The following is a 25,962-nucleotide window of genomic DNA, read 5'->3' as shown; positions in this document are numbered from 1 at the left end:
AGGACTTTTCCAAACTTATTTTTTATTTAAATCCAATTATGTAAATTTTCTATAACTTAAGTAAACTGGATAAATGAATAAATGTGTATATATGCATGTATAGCATAAATAATTATACACTTCAGTTCAGTTCAGTCACTCAGTCATGTCCAACTCTTTGCGACCCCATGAATCACAGCACGCCAGGCCTCCCTGTCCATCACCATCTCCTGGAGTTCACTCAAACTCACGTCCATCAAGTTGGTGATGGCATCCAGCCATCTCATCCTCTGTTGTCTCCTTCTCCTCCTGCCCCCAATCCCTCCCAGCATCAGAGTCTTTTCCAATGAGTCAACTCTTCACATGAGGTGGCCAAAGTACTGGAGCTTCAGCTTTAGCATCATTCCCTCCAAAGAAATCCCAGGGCTGATCTCCTTCAGAATGGACTGGTTGGATCTCCTTGCAGTCCAAGGGACTCTCAAGAGTCTTCTCCAACACCACAGTTGAAAAGCATCAATTCTTCAGCACTCAGCTTTCTTCACAGTCCAACTCTCACATCCATACATGACCACTGGAAAAACCATAGCCTTGACTAGACTATAATACATGTGAGCTGAAATAATCTATCAGTAGCCCCTCACATGCTAAAGCACTGCAGTTACTAAGACTTTCATCTGTGGTAAATTTGAATGGTATACAGTAGAAAGATAATCTGTGCAATACTTGTACTTTTTGAGGTTTACACAGAAAATAGAAACTATGAAGCATGTGGAATTAGTTGGTGGTTGCCAGGCTCTATCGATTAATAAAGACAGAGAATGACATGCTCAAATCATACTAGAATTGTAGAAGCTGGATTCTACTGTTTCAACACCCCAGGCTCGGCAGTTCTTTAATCTGAATCATTGCTGGAGACTTTAGAAAAATGAAGACTCATTTCCTCTTCCACTCCATATCTAGTACATAATTTTGCATTAGCCAGCATTTGAAACATGTTTGTGCTGTGCTCAATCATCAGTCATGTCTGACTCTTTGCAACCCTTTGGACTGTAGCCCACAAGGCTTCTCTGTCCATGGGATTTCCCAAGCAAGAATACAGAGTGGGTTGCCATTTCCTTTTCCAGGGGATCTTTCCAACCCAGGAATCAAACATGCATCTCCTGTGTCTTCTGCATTGCAGGTGGATTCTTAACCTGCTGAGCCATTGGGGAAGCTTGAAACATGTTTATTGGTCATTATATTTCATTCTCCAAAGGTTTTTATTGTTCTGATAGCTTCCACTTGCCCCATAGGGTCTATTCTCCACCCTTTCCAGCCCTCTCTTCTGCCCAAGATGCTCACCTACATAGACCACATTAATAGGCCTCCTTTTGAACTCTGGCTTCCAGGTGGGGGTGGCCATTAAGGATGTCTCAATAAGAAACTGGAGGGAAGGAGAAAAGTAAGGATATTTATTAGCCTGGTTGCTTTGCAAAGTCATCTTTCCAGCTGTGTTCCTGACTAACGGTAACAGCTTCTTTCTAGTGCGACTTCTTGACAAGACTCTCTTTCCTTTTGGGTTCCAAAACCTCTCCCTGTCTTCATTTCTTCATGGGTTGAAGGTTGGAGCTCTGCTGCCACTAACTCCCACACAGCACTTACGGTTTCCCTAATACTCATACTGTTGTATGTGTTCCTTTATTAATCTTCCTCAAAGTATTCTAATTTGCATGTGTAATCTGTTCCCTGCTAGGATCTGTCTGATGTATGTATTCTGCGCTTTGCTCTGAAACATCTCCTAGGGGCTGGATATGATTAACTTGGAATGACCTTAGCCAATTCCAGAAGGGATGCAAACTTCGAAGAAACATCTCATTCTCTGTACTAGTAAGCCCAGAGCCTTAGCCTCACAAAATGAGAAAACATAAAAATTTTCACCTGGTCCTTTTCGTTCTCCTCTCCCCTCTCTGCAGGTCAGATACTCCATATAGCTCCTCCTTAACTGATTGGATTGTTAATTTTAACTTAATTTGGATTGTTAATTTTATGGATTGTTTTCTAAACTTTGCCCTGCAGAACCCCAGATTTTGATGGAAGGTCTTTGGGAGGTTCTTTGGGGAAGAAAATATAGCAAAAATGAAGACCATCTCTGTCAGTAGAGCTTTCTGATACCCATTTCATTTAATTTTTAAAATTTATATGCTGTGGTCCCATATGAAATTTTATTTGAAAGGTAATTTCAGTCTGACAAATAAAAAGTTTTTGACTACTGGTTTAATTCACTTTGCTATCCACTGACAAATCAAAACTCTTTAGGATTCAAAAAGCAACCTTGACTGGTAGGACTTCGGGTAACAGCAGAAGTAGAAGTGGTAACAGTGTTACAGATTTAGAGTCAGGTTACTCCAGTCGGAGGTGCTTCAAATTAAGCCCCATAAAAGAACCTGCTTATTATGAATAGCCACTCCAAAGCTCTGATGATCTGTTTCTTTGTCAAAGTGGATACATCCTTTATTATTTACAAATTCCAATCTCCAGCTGAGTCAATCTTTATCTAATTATTTTTATCTTCCTCCACAAACTCTTCCCAGGCTAAGCAGTAATCAGCCTTCAGCAATTACCATCTGGTATTATTTAGTGGCTTCCAATTTGTGAGTCATGGAATCACAGAAACTTAGAGTTGGGGTTGTCAAGGTCACTTGGTCTAGTATTCCTTCCCTGCCTGAAGTCCTGCTCTGTTTTCCCTGACTAGTCATGCCTCAGCCATCTGAATGCTTTCAGGTAACAGGTAAGGCCCTGTTTTATGAGGTACTCCTCTTGTAAAAGAGTTTTTCCCTCTATTAAGTCAAAATGCGTGTTTCTGTGCATGGCACCAACTAGTGTCAAGCATTCCCTGTAGAGAAGAGGATCGTTCTCCTTTTTTACAGAAACGTTCTTAAAATATTAGCCAACAGTAATCATGCCTTTGGAGAAGGCAGTGGCACCCCACTCCAGTGCTCTTGCCTGGAAAATCCATGGATGGAGGAGCCTGGTAGGCTGCAGTCCATGGAGTCACCAGGAGTCGGACACAACTGAGCGACTTCACTCTCACTTTTCACTTTCATGCATTGGAGAAGGCAATGGCAACCCACTCCAATGTTCTTGCCTGGAGAATCCCAGGGGATCCTGGTGGGCTGCCGTCTATGGGGTTGCACAGAGACGGACATGACTGAAGCGACTTAGCAGCAGCAGCAGCAATCATGTCTTTGGGCTTCCCACATGGCACTCGTGGTAGAGAACCCACCTGCTAATGCAGCAGACATAAGAGATGTGGGTTCAGTCCTTGGTTCGGGAAGATCCCCTAGAGGAGGGCACGGCAACCGGATGCAGGATTCTTGCCTGGAGAATCCCATGGACAGAGGAGCCTGGCGGGTCCTAGTCTATAGGGTTGCAAAGAGTTAGACGACCGAAGCAACTTAGCATGCATGCTTTTACTTAGTTCCTCCACAAAAATCAACCATCACTACCAGATCTAAAACCGTTCCTCTGCGGACATGTAATAGTTTCCAGACTCCTCACCATGCTTGAAGCCCTTTTATGACTGTGCTTCAGTTTTCACTTCATTCTTAAAATTTATGCTCGCTATAGAACACAATTCAGGAAACATGTTCTGACCAGTTGAGCCCACTGGCTATTCTACTAAAGACATTAGACTGATTAACATCACCACGTCTGTATCTGCCTTCTTGTTTGGCAGTCACTACACACCATCAGGGCTTCCCAGATGACGCTGGTAGCGAAGAACCCGCCTGCCAATGCAGGAGACATGAACTTGGTCCCTGGGTCGGGAAGATCCCCTGAAGGAGGAAATGACAACACATTCCAGCATTCTTGCCTGGAAAATTCCATGGACAGAGGAGCCTGGTAGGGTATAGTCCCTGGAGTCAGACATGACGGAGCGCGCGCGCGCGCGCGCGCACACACACACACACACACACACACACACACACGAATCATCATCATTCTGACTCATAACTGAATCAACTACAACACTCCCATCTTTTTCCCATGAACCCTTAACAAAGGTGGGTGTCTCTTGTCCTATATTTGTATCTAAATTCAAATATCACAAGGTGGGTACTCTCTTCCTAGTCTACAGGCAAGAAAAACTGCATTCAGAGAGGTTTGGTATTTTGTAAGGATCACACAAGTGGCTTAGCAGAGATTTGATTTTATATCAAAACCTGTATGTTTTCTGCTTGGTCATGCTGCCTTTTCATTCATTTACTCCCTCATCAAATATAACTGAGCACTTTCTCTGTGTCAGACATTATGCCAGGCCTTCAGGATAAAGTGATGATTAAGACATGTCCCTCATGGAAAATAAATTCTAGTGGAGAATATGGTTTACATGCTTGAAGACATGTAAATGAACATAGGAAGGATTTGCAGAGACACAGAAGAGAAAAATAGCAATGCCATTACTTCTTTTTTTTTTCCTAATTGAGCAGGGTAGAACTTCCTGTACTGTGTTGAACGGAAGTAGTGAGAGTGGGCACGTCTCTTCTTGTTCTTGATCTTAGAAGAAAAACCTTTCACACTGAGTATGATGTCATGGTGGGTTTGTCATTATGGCCTTTATTATACTAAGATACATTCTTTCTATACCTAATGAGTTGAGAATATTTATCATGAAAGGATGTTGAACTCTTTCAGATGCTTTTTCTTTATTATTAAGATGGTCATATGATATTTATTTCATTCTGACATTGTGATGTATTCTATTAATGATAATGTGAACGTCAAAACTTTCTTGCATCCCAAGAATAACTTTCACTTAATCATGATATATAATCATGTAAAGTTAGATTGTTTATTTGAGCTCTTTCTACTTCATTAGTGTAGATGTTTATTGCTATGAACCTCCCACTTAGAACTGCTTTTGCTGCATCTCAAGAGTTTTGAGATGTTTCCATTTTCATTCAAGATATTTTTTTTTAATCTCCCTTTTTGATTTCTTCTTTGACTTGGTTGTTCAGGAGTGTTTTGTTTAATTTCTGTATACTGGTAAATTTTCCAGTTTCCTCCTGTCATTGATTTCCAGTTTTCATACCATAGTGGTTGGAAAAGGTTCTTGTTATGATTTCAGTCATCTTAAATTTGTTAAGACTTGTTTTGTGATCTAACGTATCACCTATTCTCAAGAATGTTCCATGTGCACTTTAGAAGAATGTGTCTTCTGCCGCTATTAGGTAGAATGTCCTGCAAATGTCTGTTAGGTCCTACCAAGGCCTCCCTACTGACTTTCTGTCTGGATTACCTGTTGTTAAAAGTAGTGTACTGAAATTCCCTACTATCACTATACTGTTGCCTACTTCTCCCTAAATTGGCTCAATATATTTTAGTGCTCTGATGTTGAGTGCATATATAAAAAATGGATTGCAAAATGATAAAAATGTTGAAACCAAATCTATGAGGCTAAAGTGCACTCTAAGTGGAAGCCATAAAAATAAATATTTATCTACATTTGTCCATATCCAAGCAAAAGATTTTTTTATTCATCCATTTCACCAAAATTATTGAGTTCCTACTCTGCATTCTAGATACTAAAGATATAACAGTGAACAAAAGACAAATTTTTCTGCACTCCTGGAGCTTGGACTTTAATAGTGGAAGTCTAATTACTTAGTATATCTCTGGTGTAGGCCTATGGAGGAAAAATAAAGCAGAAAAGGGACACAAGGAATGTCAGGGAGTGAGAGTAGGAGGGTCAATTAAAACAGAGTGCTCAGGAAAGGCCTCGGAGTAATGGTGATTAAAGTGTTCTGAACTCAAGCCTGAGAACAGGTCACACGGAATTGATCAAGCAAAGGATACAGCAAATGCAAAGGCCTTAACGTGGGTACAGGATCGGCATATTTGAAGTACAGAAAGGAGAGCAGCAGAGCTGAAGCAGAGTAATCAAGGGGGAAAGAACAGGGCATAAACAGAAGGTAGCCAGGGCCAGACCTGCTGAGTTTTCAGAAGCTGTTATAGGACGCTGGATTCTACTCAGGGGGACATGGGGACCATAGTGTCTCTCTAGTGCTTTTATCATGAAGGATCATGTTAACAAAGCTTTATTGAAATGAACCATCTTTCTATTGTCCCAAAAGTTTATTTTAAGAATAGACTGGGGTTGGAGGTGGGCAGTGCAGGAACAGGGAAGGAGGCAGGGAGAGAAGCTGTGGGCTATGGGCTATTGTGATTATCCAGGCCAGAGATGATGGTGACTTTGAAAATAATGAACACAGCAGAGATGGCAAAGAGTCCCCAGATTCTGGTGTACTTTCAAAGTATAGTCAACAGAATTTGCTGGCAGATTCAGTATGGATTGGGAGAGAATGAGAATAATGAATGATGGCTCCAAGAGTTTCAGCCTAACTGGAAGGATGGAACTGCCTGTAACTGGAATGGGAAAGACTTCAAATGGAGGTGGTATGGAGGGAAGACAGGGTATTCCATTTTGGCTAATGTAGGTCTAAGACACATATTAGACATCCACATGAAGATGCTGAATAAACAGAAGACAAATGAGTCCAGAGTCTACGGGAGATGTCTAGGCTGCAGATATAAGTTTGGAAGCTTTTACTGTATTGATTCTAAATAAGGAAAAATATACCTTAAACAAAGACAATAAACAAGGGATTAGAGAAAATATTTGTAATAGAGATAAAAGTATGTGTCTGTATATGTGTATACATAAATATATATACACACATAAGGAAACAGTAGAAAAAAGGACAAAATAAACAACATGTGATTTGCAGAAGAGAAAAACTGAATGGCCAACAGATGTATAAAAAGATGCTCAAGGTCAGTAGCAAAGAGGAAAATGTGAATTTTAATATAATAAAGAGATAACAAGTCACACCCATCAGATTGGCAAAAATTTTTTTTAAATATTGGCAAGGATGTAGTACAAAGGGAATACTCATTCACTGCCAATAGATATGAAAACTGGAATGAACTCATAAAGTCACTTCTCAGTATATTAAAAGTTAAAGGCACACATGTTCTAACCCTGAAATTCCACTTTTTATATTCCGTTGAACTGTGGATCTTCAAATCAGAGACTTTGTATTTTCTGAGGGTGTGTGAAATCCTTCCAATGTGTAACAGGGTACGGAGAAAGAAATCAGCTTTAGACTTCCCATCTCTATATCTATTCTTCCTAAAAGCGATCTACCTAAAAGAATGCCTACTTCATTCACTCTTAGGCTCATCCTTCCATTTTAGCAACACCCTTTCCAATTTACAATGCTCAGAAGTTTGAATCACCAGAGGGAACTACTCTAGAGCTCTTTTCCCTTTGCTACAATAGGTAGAAACACCCCAGTGGAAGCAACACCCCAGTGGAAGCAACCTGGGTACCAGAGCGGGGACAATGTTCAGCGGAACCCCAGCTGATCCAAGATGGCAGGTAGGGTTAGAGATAATTAACCCTCATTGTTTTAAGCTACTGAAATTTGGGGGTTGTTTGTTACTATACCATGAATTGCCTATCCTGAGTGATAGAGCGACATGACCCTGCTCACTCTAAATTTTATTATGGTGACTTGCTTCTGGTGTAGAAGCCTCTAGAGCACCAAACAAAAATGCAGTTTAAAATATTGGTTTCTTCTTTAATGATTGACCTATGCACCATAAATCAAAGTCTTTTTTCTGGCTTGTATGTATTTCTTTTAAGACAGAGAAGCCAGGTGTTAGGAATAGGATATTTTTGCCCATGTTGGGATGTTGTGAATTTAAATTGTGGTGTACAAAGATGGGAGAGATATCTCCTGCATTGCAGGTGAATTCTTTACCAGCTGAGCCACCAGGGAAGCCCAAGAATACTGGAGTGGTTAGCCTATCCCTTCTCCAGCAGATCTTCCCAACCTAGGAATTGAACTGGGGTCTCCTGCATTGCAGGCAGATTCTTTACCAGCTGAGATACCAGGGAAGATGGAGAGATAACAGTCATTTAATGACTTCATCTCTTCAGTTCTACTGCCAAACAATTCTTCTTGCGAAAACGTCCCATAAGAGTAATTCAAGGAGAACATTAGAAGGAAATAATGCCAAAAAGGCTTTTCTACATATTTTAGTGTAATTAACTCATATAAGCTAGTCTCAAAATTGTAGGAAGTACCATCACATCTGAAAAGAATGAGTCTTTGAACAGCTGAAGCAGGACAAGTTAATGATGCTTCTTCATTTAAGAGAAACTGGGAAAATATTCAGGACCACCTAATGTTTCAGATATACTCCATGAACCTTAGGGATGGCAATTTAGTGGCTATCAGGGTACCTCTCCTGGCCCTGGTTTCTTTGACTGTAAAATGGGGATAATTACTGTAGCTACCTGACAGAGTTGTTCTGAGGGAAATAAATCAGTGCGTATTTGTAGAGCACTTAGTGAAAGTGAAGTGAAAGTCATTCAGCCATGTCCAACTCTTTGCAACCCCATGGACTATACAGCCCATGGAATTCTCCAGGCCAGAATACTGGAGTGGGGAGCCTTTCCCTTCTCCAGGGGATCTTCCCAACCCAGGGATCAAACTCAGGTCTCCTGCATTGCAGGCAGATTCTTTACCAACTGAGCTCTTGGACCAGAGTAAAAGCTGTTTTCTATTAAGCAATAAAGAAATTAGTGAATAAATGTTCCATGAGATAGCTAAAGCATATTTAGCAAATTCTATTCTGAATATTTATACCACTTACATAATTATATAATAAAAATTATATATGCTTATATAAGATGATCTGATATCACCTTATAAAATGTTTACTTCTAATTCTTGTTAAAATGTGCTCCAATATATTTACAGCAAATATACCCTTTTTATTAAATCAAGAGGGGAAAGTTTAAATGTTTATTGAGATTACTAAAGTTAGTTCTGATTTTTTTTACATGATTATTAATTATTTCCAGAAGGTAAAAACCAGAGTTTAATATACACATACACACACACTCACACTTTTTTACTGAAAGAAATATCACATCTTTCTTTATATTTGCTTCACACATACCATGTAGCTTGGCTGCATATTATGTTGTGTTAGTTCCAATTAAGGAATGAAAGGCTTCATTATTGTCCTATTTTATATTATGATGCAAAAGGAACAATTTTTATTAGAACCACATCACATTAACCCTGTCTTTTCTTCTATTACTTTGTTTTGCAAGGTACATTTTAATTTTTCATTGGCTTTTACAATAAACCTTCAAATGTGTATTAACACATATTTGATTTTAAAATTTGAAGTCACACTTTCTGACAGAAAGTTTAATTTCGCTGATAGATTTGCAAATTAAATTTCAGGTTGTCATTTTCAATGAATTGAATTAGATAAATCTATAGTTCTAAAATTTTGATGAAAATCTTTAAAACATAAGAGTATAGCTTTTTATCTAAAATCACAATTAGCAGAGCTGTATTGAAATTAACAATCTATTTATTTTCCCAAAACTTTCTGACTGTATTGAGTCAAATAAGACGCTTCTAGGTGAAAGAGCAACAAATAAAATTAATAGTTTTTCCATTGGACTGCTAACCTTTTTGGTACATTTCCCAGTAACTGAGAAAGTGACTGACTATAATATAATATCATATAAAAAAATATTTTGCAAGTCGTTTCCAAATCTTTGCATTCAATAAAATTGAATACAGACATAATCAAGTTGCCAGATCATTAACTTTTATGATAGATGATTACATTATTTTTATAGTATAACTCATCATAGGTTCAAATAATTGACATAGTTTTAGCAAAATACTCCATTGCCATTCATTTTTAAAATGTGAACAAGATTTTTCAGCAGCTTCAACTATAACAATAAAGTGAAGTGAAAGTTGCTCAGTCGTGTTCAACTCTTTGAGACCCTATGGACTATACAGTCCATGGAATTCTCCAGGCCAGAATACTGGTAGCCTTTCCCTTCTCCAGGGGATCTTCTCAACCCAGGGATCGAACCCAAGTCTCCCGCATTGCAGGCGGACTCTTTACCAGCTGAGCCACAAGGGAGACCCATAACAATAAAAATCAGGGGCAAAATTGAGGCTGAATTCACATATTTCTAGCAATAACTATTCTTTTTTGATGGCTATATAAACTGAAGAAACAGTCAAGTATATTTTATCAAATACATTTCTAATAAAAATTTAACATTTATGCTTAATAACTATTTGCCAAAATAATTATATGCCTTGGCCAATTGTGTACTACTAATGATAGCTGTAATAACTCAGAATAAAATGTTCTAATTTTCTGAGTCTTTTGGTCCCAGAGTAAAAAAAAAAGTTTAACATTTTTGAGACATATTTTATTGTAGAGAAATATGATAAGGCAATTGAGAAAATATTTTTCAAACATCAAAAATGTATTAGGATAAATCTCTGTGGAGTGGAATGGAAATGTGAGTTCAAGGAGAAAAAAAGAACAATGTCTAATTTCAGACTACTAAATAAGAGCTTTGTGTGTTTCTTTATATTGATGATGGTGCCTGTCAACTTTACCATTCACAAAGCACAACCCAAAATATCTTATTTGAGCTTTAAAATAGCATCCACATTTTTCTGATGAAAACACTGGGGCTCTGAATGACAGCTGCCCCCAAGATAAGGAAGAGACAAAAACAAATGCCCCCTCAAGCCCACTGGAATCCAAATGCCACTAAGTCACAGCTCTTCCACTTCCCATGCTGAAATGTTTGATGAGATGTGTTATAAGCAAACTCTTTGGTGTGGAAAGCAAAATAAAAAAATTCTTCTTCTATCTGACATCTTCCAATTCACTAACTCTTCTCTGTCTGTTTTAAAATGAATGATGTTCATAAATGCTCATAGGGAGACTATTAGAACTTAAACACTGTCTATCGCCATTGTAATAGTTATTCTTATGGGGCTCTGCTATGTACATAAATCAGGCATGTTTTTATAGCCAGAAATAATTTCTGCATAATGTCTGCTAGTAAATTTGAGCAAATGATGATCCTAAATGTGTCTTGTCAGAAAGTAAACCACTCAGCTGCAAGAAGGGCACTGTATCTATAAATAAGGCACCCACCTTCGAATCAAGATGAATCTCCACGATAATTTCCTTTCTTTTGTCTTCTCAGTGGCTTCCCCATTGTGAGTGGGGAGCATTCTGGGCAGAAGGGTAGAAACCCATTGATTTTGCTTTAGTTCTCCAAGATTCCAAGCTCATCTCTGTTTGGAAGGAAGTTCTCACAACAGTGAGCTTTCTACCTGTCCAGAGATACTTTTCATTTATTTGTACATTCTGCATTCTCTGAAGAGTAGGATCTCTCCGGATGTGGGATCATCAAAAGACTGTTTTGGTCTTTTGCTTCAGGCAATTTTGTTTTCTTTCTTTACTAGTTTCAACCCACAAAAATCGACTTGAATATTAGGCTTTATCCAAAAAGAAATATCAACATGTGCCAGCAACTTCTGTCTGGAATTCCCTTCTTTCCTTCAACTGAACAAGTAGCTGCATTTTAAAATAATATTTACAATGAACCAGAAATCACATAATTTGTCACTATTCAAACTTAAAATGAAAAAAATGTTATATTTTTAAAATTTTATTTTAATGTTTAACTGAATTGTTTTACAATGTTATATTGATTTCTGATTAAATATTATCCTTAAAATGTGCAAGGAATGACATCATTTGTCAAGAATGTATTAGGGGATGCGAAAGTGAAAGTCACTCAGTCGTGTCCGACTCTTGCAACCCCATGGACTGTAGCCCACAAGGTTCCTCTGTCCATAGGATTCTCCAGGCAAGAATACTGGATATGAAAACAAAAATTCAAAGTTGCTTTGAAGACATTCTTATGGAGGAATATAAAAGAACACTATTCTAATGTTGCTTGAAATAAGGGAAACTGAGGAAAAAATTTACTATCCATCAATAGGAGAATGGGTTGGAAAAAGGAAAAAAATAGACAGAGATGTCAATGGAATACGGAAATTAAAAGGATGAACCAGATATATATGAATCAGTGTGAATGAATGTCAAAAGCATAATGTTGATAAGAAAGTAATATTATTTATATAAACGTTCTAACCAGAAAAACATTTAAAACTATTGAACTATATTGTTTAGCCAGAAAATATAGAATAAAATTTTAAAACATATGTGGAATTAATAAATATCAAATTAATAAATATCAAATGAAATACCAATATTCATGGTAGAGATTTACTGTCAAGAGGGAGAGAGAGTAAAATGAGGTTGAGGGGTACACTGGGGCCTCACCTGAATCTATAATTTTCTTTCTTATTTAATAAATCCAAAGCAGTTCCAGCTGAATGTTAGGGTTGTTAAAACTTCCTAAAACTGGGAGGTGGGCATACAGATCATTATCTATTTATTTGTATATTTGAATGATTTTCCCTAATAAAAAATAGCTAAAAGACAATTTGTAAAAGAAAAACAGGAATACAATGTATCCTAAAACGGTAGAGAGAAGAATTTAAAAAATATGTCAATCCCATAAATCACAGCAGGATCCTCTATGACCCACCTCCCAGAGTAATGGAAATAAAAGCAAAAATAAACAAATGGGATCTAATTAAACTTAAAAGCTTTTGCACAACGAAGGAAACTATAAGCAAAGTGAAAAGACAGCCTTCAGAATGGGAGAAAATAACAGCAAATGAAGCAACTGACAAAGAATTAATCTCAAAAATACACAAGCAGCTCCTGCAGCTCAACTCCAGAAAAATAAAAGACCCAATCAAAAAATGGGCCAAAGAACTAAACAGACATTTCTCCAAAGAAGACAAACAGATGGCTAACAAACACTTGAAAAGATGCTCAACATCACTCATTATCAGAGAAATGCAAATCAAAGCCACAGTGAGGTACCATCTCAGACCAGTCAGAATGGCTGTTAGCAAAAATTCTACAAACAATAAATGCTGGAGAGGGTGTGGAGAAAAGGGAACCCTCTTACACTGTTGGTGGGAATGAAAACTAGTATAGCCACTATGGAGAACAGTGTGGAGATTCTTTAAAAAACTGGAAATAGAACTGCCATATGACCCAGCAACCCCACTGCTGGGCATACACACTGAGGAAACCAGAATTGAAATAGACACATGCACCCCAATGTTCATCGCAGAACTGTTTATAATAGCCAGGACATGGAAGCAACCTAGATGTCCATCAGCAGACGAATGGATAAGAAAGCTGTGGTACATATACACAATGGAATATTACTCAGCCGTTAAAAAGAATGCATTTGAATCAGTTCTAATGAGGTGGATGAAACTGGAGCCTATTATAAGAGTGAAATAAGTAAGAAAGAAAAACACCAATACCGCATACTAACACATATATATGGAATTTAGAAAGATGGTAACGATGACCCTATTTCAGTTCAGTTCAGTTCAGTCGCTCAGTGGTGTCCGACTCTTTGAGACCCCATGAACCACAACACACCAGGTCTCCCTGTCCATCACCAACTCCCGGAGTTCACTCAAACTCACGTCCATTGAGTCGGTGATGCCATCCAGCCATCTCATCCTCTGTCGTCCCCTTTTCCTTCTGCCCCCAATCTCTCCCAGCATCAGAGTCTTTTCCAATGAGTCAACTCTTTGCATGAGGTGGCCAAAGTATTGGAGTTTCAGCTTTAGAATCAGTCCTTCCAATGAACACCCAGGGCTGATCTCCTTTAGGATGGACTGGTTGGATCTCCTTGCAGTCCAAGGGACTCTCAAGAATCTTCTTCAACACCACAGTTCAAAAGCATCAATTCTTTGGCACTCAGCTTTCTTCAGTCTGACTCTCACATCCATACATGACCACTGGAAAAACCATAGCCTTGACTAAACAGACCTTTGTTGGCAAAGTAATGTCAAAGTAATAGCTTTTGAATATGCTATCTAGGTTGGTCAAACTTTCCTTCCAAGGAGTAAGCGTCTTTTAATTTCATGGCTGCAGTCACCATCTGCAGTGATTTGGGAGCCCCCAAAAATAAAGTCTGACACTGTTTCCACTGTTTCCCCATCTATTTCCCATGACCCTATATGCAAGACAGCAAAAAAGACACAGATGTAAAGAACAGACTTTTGGACTCTGTGGGAGAAAGCGAGGGTATGATGATTTGAGAGGGTAGCGTTGAAACATGTATATTATCATATGTGAAGTGGATCACCAGTCCAGGTTCGATGCATGAGACAGGGTGCTCAGGGCTGGTGCACTGGGATGACCCCAGGGGATGGGATGGGAAGGAAGTGGGAGGGGGGTCCAGGATGGGGAACACATGTACACCCATGGCTGATTCATGTCGATGTTTGGCAAAAACCACTACAATATTGTAAAGTAATTAGCCTCCAATTAAAATAAATAAATAAAATTTTTAAAAAACTCAACATTCAAAAAACTAAAAAAAACAGTCAATCCAATAGATCTTAAGGAAAAAGAAACTATAAAAAATAATAAATAACTGTAAATTATGTACTGGAAGTAAGATTAAATAGATCAACCATCACAATATATGTAAAGAGAATGAACTCACTATTAAAATACAAAGACCCTGAGTTTTTTTTTAAGTTAGCCATATATGGTTTATGAGAGACATACTTCAAATGAAAGGACACTAAAAGGTTAGAGACATTAAAAGAGATTTTAAAAATACAAGCAAATTTTTTCCTAAGTGATTGTAGCAATCTTAATGTTAGATAAAACAGAATTTAAGGCAAAAGACAACAATGTGGATAAAAAGAGAAATGCACAATTAAAAAGAACATTTCACTAAGAAGATTCAACAGCCATGAACTTGTGTGCATTTAAAGTATATACAAAAAGCAAAAAACTCATTAAAATGTAATATGGTATTGACAAACCACAGTCATGGAGGAAGATTTTATCTAATCTGTATCAGAATATGATAAATTGAGTAACTCGAACAAACAAGTCAGGATTTAGACTTCGCAGGTATATACAGAATCCTGCAAAAAGCAAAGCGAAACAAACGAACAAAAATAGAGAGTATATGTTCTTTAGAAATGCACATAAAACAAAGACAAAAAGCTAGCACAGTTTAGTTAGCTTTCGAGTCTCAATAAATTCCAAATGGTCACATAGATCATGTTCCATTACCACAGTAAAATTAAATTAGAAAACATAAAATGATAATTTTAAGTAGTAACAAATGTTTGCAAACATATATATATATATATACTCTTAAAATAAGGAGAAAGGGCTTTTAGGTTTGTCCTCTCTGATTTGTAGAATACTAAAGTTAGCTCTGTGCTTGCTTGGCAGCACATATACATATACTAAAATTGGAACGATACAGAGAAGATTAGCATGGCCCCTGCACAAGGATGACACGCAAATTCGTGTAGCGTTCCATATTTTTATATTTCTTTTTCTATATTATTAGCCAAAGTGAGATAAGAAACCTCTTGATTTTAAAGCTTTAAGAGGCATTTGATTTTCTAAAAGGACAGTCTGAATTCTTTATGTTGATATAAATTTAAAGATATAAATGACTCAGTTACTCATACAAAAATATTAATCTCGATTTTTAAAAGATCCAAAAAACTGTCCAGTTTATATTTTTATGACAAATAAAAAATAGCATTAAACTGAAAAAAAAATAATAAAGTTAGCTCTTTGAGTTTAAGCTCTACCTAAAATAGTGGCAGTAACACAAGATATCCACTAGATGTCAGTATTACTTTACGTTCATTCTTATTTGCCCACATGCTGACGTCGAATTACACCCAAGACCACCCAGTCCAACGAGTTAGATCTCAGACCCAGTTCCAGCCCTTTTAGGTTTGATTCAAGTATCTAATAATACAGAAATAATAATACCTATAGTGACAAATTTTAATGTGCTATATATAAATGTAAATATCATAAAATAGTTTCCTAGATCTCTTTCAGTGATTTTCCCTGAATTATTAATTTAGCTTGCTAAAGCAGTTTTGTATAGTTTTCTAAGCCTTTTGAGAGACAAAGGGAAGCCTTTTGAGTAAGCATTTCCTATTTTGGTGGGGGGGGGACATCCCTCTAAGTTGTCGTCAATTCGTATTTGTACATTCCTCTTAGCAATACAGCCCTGTGACAGCAGTAATGCTAACATTGAAAAAGATCTCGAGAAGCTATCTATTCTAACTTCCTGCATCTTAAACACTGACAAATGGGGAACTATTCTATTTTTAAAGACTGCAGGGAAGGAAATCATCAGTCAGGAAGTTCTTCTTCCCCTCTAATCTAATTCCTTCCTGGTGAAATGTAATCCCATTTCCTCTAGCGTGAGCCTTTCCAGTTGAGGATGAAGGAATAAACTGCCCACAATCTTCACGTGGGGAATAACCCTTCACACCCTGGAATTTGTGCCTACAAGTCTCTCCTGAGCTACAAAGTAGATCTCAACAAGGGAGGAGGCAGCAGCATTGCAAAGTCAGGTAAAGTCTTAATAGACCCAAAGTTATTGTGTTAAAAGACTCACAAAAAGCTTTTTGTAATGTAAAGAGGCCTGACCTAGAAGTAAAGCAATAGGTGTTCTTATCTCCACTGGGCTCCACTAGCTTTCTGGGTTATTTTAGGAGGTCGGATTAAATACGATCATGATGGAGCACCTGCTAGGAACAAGGTTTTTAATCAATTCTTCAGGTTTCATCTATTCTTAAAACAGTCCTTACAACAGGCCTGCAAGGTAGGATGATTACAACCATTTCCAAAGAAAGAAACTGAGGCTCAGGAAGGTTAATTACATTGCCCAGAAGCACACAGCTGGTAGGTGACAGAGCTGAGCTTCGAGTTCTATACGATTCCCAGGCCGTGGAGGTACAGCCTGGGAACAGACCTCTTGTTCTTCATGTTCTTAAACTTCACAGTGATGGGCTCTAAAAACAGAATCATAGAAATAGGAGTGTAGAAGGGCATTCCCCATCCAAGCCACTGCTCCTCTCTTAACTTCAAGTTGGGTGATTGAAAGCTAAAAACGTGTGTGTTAGTATTCGATGATCAGCTGTTCAGTTTCTACATTAGGGATATGCGTGCATGCTCAGTTGCTTCAGTCATGTCCAACTCTTTGCAATCCTGCAGACTGAAGTCCACAAGGCTCCTCTGTCCATGGGATTCTCCAGGCAAGAATACTGGAGTGAGTGGGTTGCCATTTCCTCCTTCAGAGGATCTTCGTGACTCAGGGATTGAACCAGAGTCTCTAGAGTCTCCCGCATTGGCAGGCGGGTTCTTTCCTACTGAGCCACCTGGGAAGCACGTTCAGTTCAGTCGCTCAGTTGTGTCTGACTCTTTGCGACCCCATGAACTGCAGCACGCCAGGCCTCCTTGTCCATCACCAACTCGCGGAGTTCACCCAAACTCATGTCCGTTGAGTCGGTGATGCCATCCAACCATCTCATCCTCTGTTGTCCCCTTCTTCTCCTGCCCTCAATCTTTCCCAGCACCAGGGTCTTTTCAAATGAGTCAGCTCTTCGCATCATGTGGCCAAAGCATTGGAGTTTCAGCTTCAACATCAGTCCATTCTCAATCAAGTGAAGTTGAGGAATCTTCTGCTCTGTCTTTAAAAGTAAAAAATAATCGTCTCGGGTGTCAAATCTGGCCCTACCTGAACTCAGAGAGTGCACTAGAAGGAATCATTCTTCCAAATATGTCTATGTGTGCGTACTCAGTCGTGTCTGACTTTCTGCTGCCCCATGGGCTGTACCACGGCAGGCTCCTCTGTCCATGGGATTTTCCAGGCAAGAATACTGGAGTGGGTTGCCATGCCCTCTTCTAGGGTATCTTTCCAACCAGGGATCAAACTCCTGTCTCTTCCATCTCCTGCATTGGCAGGTGGGTTATTTACCAACTTCCAAGTAAGTCCTGACCAATTCTGAACATTGATTAGGTGGTTTCTGCCTCTGCAGTGCAGACACCTGTTTTCTCCCTCTGTCCTTCTCTTCCTTCTTCATTTCCTCCTCTCCTTTTTTCCTTTTCTTCCTTTCCTTTTGCCTTTCTTTTCTCCTCTTCCTTTCTTTCTTGAAACAATCACAGGTGAGGTAGGGGTAGGGTGGGGAGATAGAAATGGGTCAGTCAGTTCAGTCGCTCAGTCGTGTCCAACTCTTTGCAACCCCATGCACTGCCTGTCCAACAACTCCTGGAGCTTACTCAAACTTACGTCCATTGAGTCAGTGATGCCATCCAACCATCTCATCCTCTGTTGTTCCCTTCTCCTCCTGCCTTCAATCTTTCCCAGCATCAGGGTCTTTTCTAAAGAGTCAGTTCTTTTCATCAGGTGGCCAAAGTATTAGAGCTTCAGCTTCAGCATCAGTCCTTCCAATGAATATTTAGGACTGATTTCCTTTAGGATGGACTGGTTTAATCTCCTTGAAGTCCATGGGACTCTCAAGAGTCTTCTCCAACACCACAGTTCAAAAGCATCAATTATTCGGTGCTCAGCTTGCTTTATGGTCCAACTCTCACATCTATACAGGACTACTGGAAAAACCATAGCTTTGACTAGATGGACCTTTGTTGGCAAAGTAATGTCTCTGCTGTTTTTAATATGCTGTCTAGGTTGGTCATAGTTTTTCTTCCAAAGAACAAGTGTCTTTTAATTTCATGGCTGCAGTCACCATCTGCACTGATTTTGGAGCCCAAGAAAATAAAGTCTGCCACTGTTTCTATTGTTTCCCCATCTATCTGCCATGAAGTGATGGGACCAGACGCCATGATCTTAGTTTTCTGAATGCTGAGTTTTAAGTCAGCTTTTCACTCTCCTCTTTCACTTTCATCAAGAGGCTCTTTAGTTCTTCTTCACTTTCTGCCATAAGGGTGGTATCATCTGCGTATCTGAGGTTATTGACATTTCTCCCAGCAATTTTGATTCCAGCTTGTGCTTTATCCAGCCCAGCATTTCGCATTATGTACTCTGCATATAAGTTAAATAAGCAGGATGACAATATACATCCTTGACGTACTCCTTTCCCAATTTGGAACCAGTCCGTTGTTCCATGTCCAGTTCTAACTGTTTCTTCTTGACCTGCATATAGATTTCTCAGGAGGACAGTCTGGTATTCTCATCTCTTAAGGATTTTCCACAGTTTGTCATGATCCACACAGTAGAAATGGGTGGGGGGGTCAAAAGGTACAAACTTTTAGTTATGAAATAAGTAAGTCCTTGGGATGTAAGGTAGAGCATGGTGACTATACTTAGTAATATGCTATTGTATACTTGAACGTTGCTAAAAGAGTAATTGTAAAAGTTCTCATCACAAGGAGAACAATTTGCAACTATAGGAGGTGGTAGATGTTAACTAAACTTACTGTTGTGGTCATTTTGCAGTACAAACATATATCAAATCATTATGTTGTACAGTTCAGTTCAGTGGCTTCCCCGTCTCCCAGAGTTTGCTCAAACTCACGTCCATTGAGTCAGTGATGCCATCCAACCATCTAACTAGTACAATGGTATGTGCCAATTTCATTTCAAGAAAACTGAAAAAACATTTTTAATTACAAAACAATACGTTCATTGAGAAAAAAAATTAAACAGTATGGGCTTCCCTGATGGCTTAATGGGTAAAAAATCTGCTTGCAATGCAGGAGACCCAGGAGACACAGGTTCGATTTCTGGGTCAGGAAGATTCCCTGGAGGAAGAAATGGCAACCCACTCCAGTATTCTTGCCTGAAAAACCCCATGGACAGAGGAAACTAGGCACGCTACAGTCCAAAGAGTCACAAAGAGTTGGCACAACTCAGACACTAAACACATACACCGAAAGGCTTGTAGAAAGTTTATTTTTTAATTGGAGTATAATTGCTTTACAATGTTGTGTTACTTTCTGTTGTACAACAGAGAGAATTAGAATCTGGAGAAGGCAATGGCACCCCACTCCAGTACTGTTGCCTGGAAAATCCCATGGATGGAGGAGCCTGGTGGGCTGCAGTCCATGGGGTCGCTAAGAGTCGGACACGACTGAGCGACTTCACTTTCACTTTCCATTTTCATGCACTGGAGAAGGAAAATGGCAACCCACTCCAGTGTTCTTGCCTGGAGAGTCCCATGGACGGAGCAGCCTGGTGGGCTGCAGTCCATGGGGTCGCTAAGAGTTGGACATGACTGAAGCAACTTAGCAGCAGCAGCAGCATACAAATATCCCCTCCTTCTGGAGCCTCCCTTCCACCCATCAACCCCCATCCCACCCCCTAGGTCATCACAGAGCACTTAGCTGAGCTCCCTGCCTCCCGCTATTTTACATGTGGTAGTAACTTCTTCCACCTGGTGGGGGTTTCAGTATCTGCAAAACAGCTCAAAGGGTATGGCTTAGAACATTATCGATAGCCCTTGACTTTGTTTAATGGCTAACCTAATATCATTTTGTCTTCCTTGACTGTTTTCCTTTCTGCATTTTCTCGCTTTAAAAAGATGAAAGTTCTCACTTGCCGTCTCTCCACCCACCTCTCTCCAGGTGGTAACCACTGATAATAGTTTGATGTGTATCCATCAGGGCGTTTTCTATGCATTTACAAAAAAAAAAAAAAAAGGAAGGAGAGAAACCGAGAGAGAAGGGAGGGAGTTATTTTTACAGAACTGGGATCATATTGTTCTGTAGCCTGTTTCTTTCACACACAACTATCTCAGAGACACGTAATTTTATACTTTCAACAGCTGCACAATATTTGTTAATGTAGATGTGCCTTAATTATGTAACCATTCCCCTACCCGTAGACATGTAAAGTGTCTCCAATTTGCTCCTATTCCAAACCATGCTATAGTGAAATCATAGCCCACTCATATTTATCCACTTAGTACGATTATTAGTAGGGGCAGGTTTCTACAAAAGGGATTTCTGAGTCAAAGATAGTCTATTCAAGGTTTGATAGGCCCTGTCAAGTTGTCCTTGAAAGCCTCTAAGAAGTTACACAATAAGAAGTATATAATACTTACAATATATACTTAAGTATATAATACTTACAATAATAACTAAGAAGTTACATAATGTACCAATTATTAGTTTAGCTTTTTCTTTTTAACTCTTTACATGAATTAGGAACCAGTCTAACTTTCACAGTGGAGAAGGCAATGGCACCTCACTCCAGTACTCTTGCCTGGAAAATCCCATGGACAGAGCAGCCTGGTAGGCTGTAGTCCATGGGGTCACAAAGAGTCAGACACAACTGAGCGACTTCACTTTCACTTTTCACTTTCATGCACTGGAGAAGGAAATGGCAACCCACTCCAGTGTTCTTGCCTGGAGAATCCCAGGGATGGGGGAGCCTGGTGGGCTGCCGTCTAAGAGGTCGCACAGAGTCGGACACGACTGAAGCTACTTAGCAGTGGCAGCAGCTAACTTTCACAGCACAAGCAAATAGGAGTGATGAACAGAGAATATGCCGAGGCTTCAGGACCACTATTTAAGGATACTTTCAACATTTTTCTAACATTATTTTGTGCAATTGCTTTATTTTAGAGGGGAAAGCGATGAGCATGAGACTGGTTGGATTTTTTACTTTCTTTTTAAAGACTTTTTAGAGCAGTTTTAAGGGCTTCCCTGGTAGCTCAGTGGTAAAGAATCTGCCTGCAATGCAGGAGACTCTAGTTTAATTCCTGGTTTGGCAAGATCCCCTGGAGAAGGGATAGGCTACCCACTCCAGTATTCTTGGGGTTCCCTGGTGGCTCAGCTGGTAAAGAATCTGCCTGTGATGAGGGAGACCTGGGTTTGATCCCTGGGTTGGGAAGATCCCCTGGAGAAGTTAAGCATGGGATTGGTTGATTTCTTGGCTTTTTTTTTTTTTTAGACTTTTAATAGAGCGGTTTTAAGTTCAAAGCAAAATTGAGGGAAAGGTACAGAGATCTCTCATATTCCTCTCCCCTCACTGCTCCCCCATTATCAGTATTCCCCACCACAGCAGCATGTTTGTTACAATGGATCAACCTACACTGACACGTTATAATCACCCAATGTCTATGGTTTACATTAGGGTTCTCTCTGGTGTTATTTGTTACATGAATTTGGACACATGCAAAATGACCTGTCCATCATTATATTGATAGTAACATCCAGAGTATTTTCCTGCTCCTTTGTCCATGGGATTATCCCAGCAAGAACACTGGAACAGGTTGCCATTTCCTTCTCCAGGCGAATCTTCCCAGACCAGGGATTGAACCCACATTTCCGGCGGCTCCTGCACTGGCAGGCAGATTCTCCACCACCGAGACACCTGGGAAGCCCAGGGTATTTTCACTACTCTGCAAATCCTCCGTGCTCCACCAATTCATCTCCCTCTCCAGCCCCTGGCAATCACTAATCATTTTCCTGTCTCCATAATTTTTCCCTTTCCTTGAATATCATATAGTTGGAATCATACCATTTGTATCCATTTCAGACTGACTTCTTTTGCTTAGTAATATGCATTTAAGTTTCCTCTGTGTCATTTCTTGGTTTGATAGCCCCCAGCCCCTATTTTTTGTGCTGAATGGGTATCATAGTTTATTTATCCATTCACCTACTGAAAAACACCTTGATTGCTTCAAGTTTTGGCCATCATTCATAAAGCTGCTAGAAACATCTGTGTGCACGTTTTTCTTTTTGGGGGGGGGGGGGTGGGGGGGACATAAGCTTTCAACTCTTTTGGGTAAATATCTATCCAGTCTGGATACTGGATTGTATGGTCAGAGTAGGTTAATCCTGTAAGAAAGCACCAGACTGTCTTCCGAAGTTGCTGTAACACTGTGCATCCCCACCAGCAATAAATTAGAGTTTCTGTTGCTCCATGGGCTTTCCTGGTGACTCAGTGGTTAAGGATCCACCTGCAATGCAGGAGACATGGGTTCAACCCCTGGGTCAAGAAGGTCCCCTGGAGGAGGGCATGGCAACCCACTTTAGTTTTCTTGACTGGAGAGCGCTGTGGACAGAGAAGCCTTGCGGGCTACAGTCCGTGGGGTCACAAAGAGTTGGACGTGACTGATCAACTGAGCATACACACAGCTCATCCATGATATTGTATGATGTGCAGCATCTTTCCATATGCTTATTTGCATCTATATCTCTTCTTTGGTGAGGTGTCTGCTAAGGTCTTGGCCTGTTTTATAATCAGGTTGCTTTCTTACAGAGTTTTAAGAGTTCTTTGTATATTTAGGATAACCGTCCTTTATCAGAACTATCTTTTCCAAATATTTTCTCCCACTCTATGACTGATTTTCTTATTCTCTTAATATTATATTTCAAAGAACATAAGTTTTTAGCTTTAATGAAGTCCAACATAGCACTTTTTAATAGATCATGCTTTCAATGTAAAAAGTCATCGCCTTATCCAAGGTCATCCAAGTTTTCTCCTATGTTATTTTCTAGCATTTTTTTTTTTAGTTTGCATTTTACCCTTAGGTCTATGATCCATTCTGAGTTAATTTTGTAAAGGGTATGAAGTCTCTGTCTAGATTCATGTTTTTGCATATCGACGTCCAGTTGTTCTAGTATCATTAATTGGAGGGACTGTCTTTTTTCTATTGTGTTGCTTTTATTCCTTTGTGAAAGATCACTTAACTCTGTAGACACATGGTCTGGGCTTCCCTGGTGGCTCAACGGTAAAATATCCGCCTGCAACGCAGGAGATGCAGGTTCGATCCCTGGCTCAGCAAGATCCCCTGGGGAGGGCATGGCAACCCACTGCAGTATTCTTGCCTGGGAAATCACACGGACTGAGGAGCCTGGTGGGCTGCAGTCCATAAGGCTGCAAAGAATCTGAAGTGACTTGGCACACACATGTGGTCTACTTCTGGGCTGTGTATTCCATTACACTGGTCTGTTTTGTTGCCAGTACTGCACTGTCTTGATAACTGTGAGTGAGTGAGTGATAGTCGCTCAGTCACGTCTGACTCTTTGCAGCCCTACGGACTGCAGTCCACCAGGCTCCTTTGTCCATGGAATTCTCCAGGCAAGAATGCTGGAGTGGGTTGCCATTTGCTTCCTTTAATTGTGCTTAAGGTAAATTTTGAAGTCAGGACACATCTGTTCTCCTATCTTCCCTTCTTCAGTATTGTGTTGGCTATTCTGGGTCTTTTGCCTCTCCACATAAACTTTAGTATCAGCTTCTCAGTATCCATGGAATAACTTCCTGGAACTTTCCCTGGGGTTGTATTGATAAACTGGGTAGATCTGACATCTTAACAATGTTGTTGGCTTTAAAAAAAAAAAATGAAGCAAAACTCATATAGAATGAAGCTCACATATCTAAAGTGTACAATTCAGTGAGTTTTGGTAAATGTAATTGAGATTATTTATATCACCTCAGTGGAGGAGAGAATGGCACCCACTCCGTATTCTTGTCTAGAAAATGCTATGGACAGAGGAGCCTGGCAGGCAACAGTGCATGGGGTCACAAGAGTTGGACACGACTTAGTGACTAAACCACCACCACAAAAAAAATAAATAATAAACCACCACCACCATATCACCTCAGACGATTCCCTTATATTCACGTCCAGTAAATCCCAAATCTCATAAATATTCTCATACACAACTTCTAATGGACATAATTTTTTTTTTCATTTGAGCAAGTATCTACAAGTAGAATTGCTAAATGATGGCATAGTTAAATACATAAGAAGTTACCATATAGGTGGTACTGTTTTGCCAATAACACTGTAGGGAATTTTTACACTTCCAGTCTCACCAATTGGTGAGTCTCACCATTTGGTATGAACCAAAATGTCATTATGATTTTAATCTGCAATTTTCTGACAGCTAGTGATGTTTGAGCTTTTATTCTTGTACATTTCTTTTCTGAAGTATCTGTTCAAGCATTCCATCCATTTTAAAAATTCTTGTTTGTTTTTAACTGTTGATTTGTAGGACTCTTTATGTATTCTGTATGTAAGTCCTTTCTCAAATATGGATATTATATTTTCTAGTGGTCTGTGGCTTATCATTTTATTTTACTAATGGAGCCTTTAGATAAACAGAAGTCTTAAAATTTTTATAAAGTCCCAATTTACAAATTTTCCTTTTATGTTTAGTGTTTTTGTCTCCTCATAAGAAATCTTTGCCAGTCCATGGTCTCAAAGATATCCTCCTATGCTTTCTTCTAGAAACTACTGAGTTTTAGCTTTTAGGTTCAAACATAAAATTCATCTCACACAAAAAAAATAAATAAATAAAATTCATCTCACTTTCTGTGTCTGGTGTGACATAGGAACTGTGAGCTCATTCACTGAGTATGTATTTGCTGAATGCTATCTGTTGACCTAAAGGCATAATATTCTCTTATTTTCTTCTATTATCATTTTAATGTCTGTAGGATCTGTAGTATCATCTCTGTTTTATTCCTGATATTTATCATTTGTGCTTCTCTTTTTTTCTTAATCATCCTTGCTAGGAGTTTATACATTGTATTAAATCTTTTCAAAAAAGCAATTTTTGGTAATTTCACACATTGTATTCTATCGTATTGATTTCTGCTCTTATCATTTTTATTTCCTTCCTTTTATTAATTATTCTTTTCTATAGCCATTTAAAATAAAAACTTACATCATTGATGTAATATCTTTCTTTATTAAAACATAATCATTTAAGGTTTATTCACTCTCAGAACTGATTTAGCTACATTCCACAAATTTTAATATGTTGTATGTTCATTGTCATTCATTTTGAAGTAGTTTCTAATTTCCCGTGTTTTCTTCTTTGACCCACAGTTCATTTAGCAGTCTTCAAGATATAGTATTAATTTCTAATTTAACTCTACTATGTAAGAAAATAACTTTGTAAAATTTCCTTTGAAATTTGAGACTTATTTTATGACCCAGCATATGGTTTATCTTGGTGAATACTCTATGTGAACTTGAAAAGAATATGTATTCTGAAAGTGTAGGTAAAAACATTCTACAAATGTCAAATAGGTCACGGTGGTTGGTAATGTTCAAATCTCCTGTGCTCTTGATTTTTCATCTAGTTGGTCTATCAAGTACTGGGGAATTAATATCAAAGTCTCTAACTATGACTGGATATTTCTTTCTCTTTTTGCTC

At 38.9% G+C, this 25,962-nt stretch overlaps 1 pseudogene; it reads left to right on the top strand.

Moving 5' to 3' along the window:
• The first annotated feature begins 15,242 nt into the window (after positions 1-15,242).
• LOC139182877 (U6 spliceosomal RNA) lies at positions 15,243-15,340 on the top strand (annotated as a pseudogene).
• Positions 15,341-25,962: the final 10,622 nt, after the last annotated feature.

The sequence above is a fragment of the Bos indicus genome, chromosome 4 (assembly GCF_029378745.1).
Source record: "Bos indicus isolate NIAB-ARS_2022 breed Sahiwal x Tharparkar chromosome 4, NIAB-ARS_B.indTharparkar_mat_pri_1.0, whole genome shotgun sequence".
In the NCBI taxonomy this organism is placed as follows: Eukaryota; Metazoa; Chordata; class Mammalia; order Artiodactyla; family Bovidae; genus Bos; species Bos indicus.
The sequence above is the reverse complement of the archived record's forward strand: the minus strand, read 5'-3'. Positions and strand labels throughout refer to the sequence as shown.